This window comes from Coenobita brevimanus, unplaced genomic scaffold (assembly GCF_032717465.1).
Source record: "Coenobita brevimanus isolate Jiangsu-jjx unplaced genomic scaffold, ASM3271746v2 jjx.HiC_scaffold_1809, whole genome shotgun sequence".
Taxonomy (NCBI): Eukaryota; Metazoa; Arthropoda; class Malacostraca; order Decapoda; family Coenobitidae; genus Coenobita; species Coenobita brevimanus.
The window spans coordinates 41,233-46,743 of record NW_027642677.1 but is presented as its reverse complement, the minus strand read 5'-3'; the positions used below and the strand labels follow the sequence as shown (position 1 = coordinate 46,743).

Below are 5,511 nucleotides of genomic sequence, written 5' to 3'. Positions count from 1 at the left end.
TCGCCACCACCTACCACTGTTTACACTTACTGCTTTTAGATAATTTAATTCATTTTGGCATATCAGACAGAGCCAGGATTCCAGGGGCTTGAATGATGAGTGAATGGAAGCGTGGCCCATTGGACTGGGTAAACTTGGGCTTTCTGAATGTTGCTCCTCACCCTGCCCTAGGATGGGAAAGGAGGTCAGGATGATGATGATGCAACAGTGAAGTGATTAATGAAGGCTATACCTAATCCCTGTAATAAGTCTCTCCTATACCAAACAAGATCAATTGGGGATGGCAGGAAGAAAATACAAGAACAGGTTATCCCACTGAGGGAGTTGAAAACCATACAGTGTGTGACCTTGGGTTCTGGGTAAATTTTTACAAGTGGACAATACACCCCCCAGGTAGTGCGATATATTTTTCTGGCAGTTTTTGATGCGATTCGAATGTTTCTGACCTTCATTTTTGTCGGAAATGCCCCTCACCGAACACAATAAAACTAACCAAACCCAACCCAACATACCTAACCTATCTTAGGGGAGTAATAATCAATTTCCAAATGGGGTAATGGGGGTTATTTGTGATCCTTAGGGACTATACTATACGATAATGGTGCTAAAATTCCAAAACTGCATATTGTCCACTTGTAAAATAATACCGGGTTCTGTGGGTGACATGGGCCCAGAGGTATGGGGAGACTCTCCATTGCCTGCGCATCCCACCACTGGCTTGAACTACACCTGTCACGGATAAAGACAGTAAGATAAACCATCACCATTACCAACATCATCATTATTAGTTTCATCATCATCATTGTTGTCACCGTTTCCCAAGTAACTGGCAGTAGAATATTAAGCTATAATGAAGCAATTATGGAAGGAGTGGTAGGCAGCCTGCACAGCTTTTGATATAACAAGCTTGGAACTGACCTGGACACATGCCTGGCAACAAAGGTGTGATGCCCACAGATGTGCTGTTTGCTTCCCTTCTTCTTCCAGCTACTCCTCTGCTACATCATAACAGACTTGCAGCTATTGAATATATTCAGATTTTTCTTTTCCTGCAAATTGGTCAAATCATAATTAAACTTCCTGGAAATGCATACTGGCTTATCTGTTGTGCAAAATGGTTGTTATCTTATACCTAATGCAACAAAATGCGGAAAATATTCTCACAGAAAATGGCATGGTGATAAAAAAGAATATATGCTACTTAACATTTCAGGGCGCAAAGGTATTGAAATTAGGAAAAAATGACACCAAAATGATCCAAATCTGAGATGAATTACAGTAGATGCAAAGAGAAGCTAGAAATACTATGTTCTGAGAAAATAAGCATCAAGGTCAAGACTTAATTGTATAGGTTTGTAATTGATATAAAGTGCTGTATGATGGATGAATGAAGTTTTGTGCATCCAGTGTTGCACAGACTGGGTCTTTTCCGGTTTGTGAACCTCACTGCTGGGGCGTTTTGGACAGAGTATCACTGCCGGGGTTTTGTCTGTGCCAGTGGTGGACCCCTTCCCGTCTCTCAACAACTATCTCTAGCCAAGAACATACCAGGTACAGTCCTGTAGCTTTGTGGACAGTGGAGGCATGATGCTTGCCTTGAAAACACCACTGCTAGTGACCGACACATTGGAGGCATGATGCTTGCCTTGAAAACACCACTGCTAGTGACCGACACATTGGAGGCATGATGCTTGCCTTGAAAACACCACTGCTAGTGACCGACACATTGGAGGCATGATGCTTGCCTTGAAAACACCACTGCTAGTGACCGACACAGTGGAGGCATGATGCTTGCCTTGAAAACACCACTGCTAGTGACCGACACATTGGAGGCATGATGCTTGCCTTGAAAACACCACTGCTAGTGACCGACACAGTGGAGGCATGATGCTTGCCTTGAAAACACCACTGCTAGTGACCGACACATTGGAGGCATGATGCTTGCCTTGAAAACACCACTGCTAGTGACCGACACATTGGAGGCATGATGCTTGCCTTGAAAACACCACTGCTAGTGACCGACACATTGGAGGCATGATGCTTGCCTTGAAAACACCACTGCTAGTGACCGACACAAGGTAACCCTCGTGCACGAGTGTTTTGGTTGACTGAGAGTAAAAGGTGGATTTTCAGTGTTGCCTGGCGAAATCGTAGAACTTCCGCCATCTCCATGTTTTCACTCTCCCTGCTTATACAGAAAGATGTCAAACACCACAAAAGAGAAATAGACGAAATTATTATTAGAAAATCATGCTGGCGCGCCGATCAGCTGATCTTTGTTGACATTTGGTGAGACAGGCCTTGGAGAATTTGTAACATCCCATCCTCGGTGACTTAGTTGGCCTTTTACACCTTAATATCCCCTAATATGGTGCTAATAGGAACTATGACTGTATTAAAAAATACCGATAACGACAGAGAGGACAAGAAAGTGTAATATACCAAATAAATTGATCAGGAAAAAGTACTAAAAATCCTTCCTTTTCAACGACATACGGCTTAATTTTCAACCCCGACTTAGGAGGCTTCGTAAGACCTCTGCCTTAGCAATTTATTGTGCACATTACACCTTAATATTCTATATACTGATGCAACTGTGCCGATATTTTAATTAAGCCGTAATCTCTCATGTAGAAGATTTCGTAACATTTCCTTTTCGGGGAACTATTTTGCACTCTTGACCTTAATATCCTCTTGATGAAAGCTATGGCGGTATTAGCAAAGTATAAATATCATACAACCCAACAGAAAGGCCTAATTTGCAAATAAATCGCTAAGGAAAAAAGGGGTGTGAGGGCCACGTTCCAGCGATAATACGGATTGATTTTCGCAACACTTCTTCAGCGATTTATTTTGCACCATGCACCATAATATTCTCTTATATGCTACTCTGAGTTGCAATTGTGCCGACATTAATAGTTCAGCCTAAATCTCTCATACAGGCCGGCGGTGGCGCGGTAGCGCAGTGGTAGCGCGCTGGACTCGTAATCGGGGGATTGCGAGTTCGAGCCTCGCCCGGGCTGCCGTGCTGGGAGTGGTAGCTCGCTCCTGTAACCCTAGCGGGGCTATATAGTCCAATACAGGGCTTAGCTCGGGGGAACTCCATTTCTCCCATTTTCTCATATAGGCCAGTCCAGTAAAGTTTTGGGATTGCCTTTGCAATCCAAAGTTTTTAACAACTCTGATGGGAGGCGAACCCGCGTCCACCAGCGTGTGAGATGCACACTCTACCACTGTACCACATAGGCTAGGCTTTAGAGATTCCGTAGGGTCTCTTCCTGGGCGATTGTTTTGCGCATACACCTTAAAATCCTCCAGTGTGTTATAAATGGAATCTACGCCGATATTAAAAGTTACAGATTACATGAATAATAACATTAATGTGTAATATGCCAAATAAATTGCCGAGGAGGAGGTTCTACGAAATCTTGCATATTACGGATGATATTTCTATTTGCTTAATCAGTACAGTAGCTTGAAAAGCAAATCGTTAAGAAGAGGCGTTAGGGAGTGTCCTTACAATTTATTTCTAATTCTGCTCCGTTACTATATTCTTGTGTGTAATTCATGCAATCTATGTCGACACTGACAAGAGATAAGAAGTCAGCCAGGGGATATTAATGAGTAGTTTGGAAAATAAATCATTAAGGAAGAGGTGCTTGGGATCTGCCTTGCCCGGCGAGAATGCGGACCAAAGATTGTCATTTTCAGGAGGTTGCGGTGCTAAGAAACATACATACGGGTAAGGAGTCTCCCTAACACCTGTTCCTTAATTATTTATTTCCCAATTACTCTTTAATATATGTTCCCACCATAGCATGGGACAACATCAACTTGGAGGAGACGGACTGTTCGTAATGACGGCACTCCACGCTGCTTGATCTCTGGCAGCCTCCCTATTCATTCCCTTACCCCTCGTCCCAGGTCTTTTTCGGTCTGCCTCTCACATCCCTACCCCCGACGTTTACATTTCCTATTTTCCGCACCCACCTGTCCACCTCTCCACACCCAGTTGGCATCCTCCATCCTCTCCACATGCCCAAACCATCTCAGTCTACCCCTTCTCATGACACAAACCAATACACTCCAGTCCCATCCTTCCTCCCAAACCAACTCAATCTACCTTCTCTCATCACAACACCAATACACTCTACCCCTCCTCATCACAACACCAATACACTCCAGTCCCATCCTTCCTCCCAAACTATCTCAATCTACCCCTCCTCATCACAACACCAATACACTCCAGTCCCATCCTTCCTCTCAACTCTTCATTCATAACTCTCACTCTCCACACCCAGTTGTCATCCTCCATCCTCTTCACATGGCCAAACCATCTCAGTCTACCCCTCCTCATCACAACACCAATACACCCCAGTCCGTTCGTGATGCTTAAGATGTCACTTTTCACACGGGAAGCGATGTCAGCGAGTTACGATGCGGATGTAGCATCAATTGTATCACTGGAGCCATGGAAGAGAGTAGCCAGTGGTCCTGTGAGGAGGTGGAGGAAGAAGAAGAGCTGTTATTGCTTAGTTTAGCCATTTCCGACAAACTTAAAATGAAATGGGTACATGAGACAAATGTGAACAGACCAAGAACGTATAGGTGATGAGGAAAAGTTCATACGATATTCTAGACTATGTGCCACTCAGTGTAATGAATAATGACGCCTTATGAATGACTGAACAAATGGGAGAAATGGAGTTCCCCCGAGCTAAGCCCTATATTGGACTATAGCCCCGCTAGGGTTACAGGAGCGAGCTACCACTCCCGGGCGAGGCTCGAACTCGCAATCCCCCGATTACGAGTCCGGCGCGCTACCGCTGTGCTACCGCGCCCCCCTCCAATGACTGAACAAGACATCCAGAACAAGCTACAAACTACAGGCAGGCCATAAGTGCCAAGGACAGGCTGGCCAGTACCTTTACACAGATTAAAATACAAACCTACACTTGCAGGAAAAGTTTGTATAAGAAGGAACAAGTGACTGTATGTCCATATGGGAAGGGTACCGGGGAGGGTGTGTAAGGTGCTGGGAAGGGTGTGTAAGGTGCTGGGAAGGCTGTGGTGCTGGGAAGGGCGTGTAGGGTGCTGGGAAGGGTGTGTAAGGTGCTGGGAAGGGTGTGTAAGGTGCTGGGAAGGGTGTGGTGCTGGGAAGAGTGTGTAAGGTGCTGGGAAGGGTGTGTAAGATGTTGGGAAGGGTGTGTAAGGTTCTGAGAAGGGTGTATAATTTGTGTATTCTTAAAAAATCTCGCTACCTAACTACACATGCTATTTGTTACTGCATCGCGGTATGTCTGTCACAGTACATTATATTCGTCTAAAGGAAGCAAAAGAAAATTGTACCGTGATTTCTAAGTCTCTAAAAAAGAAACATTTAGTACTGCTGAGGTTTAAACTAATTTTAGGGTGAATTTGAAACTAGAAAGTGCCAGATGTGGGAATTTTGTTCGTAGTTATTGACTTCGGCTTCATCTTATCGTCAGCAAACCCAAAATATCCCGTAAG

General features: G+C 44.4%; 1 non-coding gene across 1 annotated transcript; it reads left to right on the top strand.

Annotated features, from left to right (window-relative positions):
- The first annotated feature begins 2,951 nt into the window (after nucleotides 1-2,951).
- TRNAT-CGU (transfer RNA threonine (anticodon CGU)) lies at nucleotides 2,952-3,023 on the top strand. The gene has a single exon. It is a non-coding gene; the product is annotated as a tRNA-Thr (tRNA).
- Nucleotides 3,024-5,511: the final 2,488 nt, after the last annotated feature.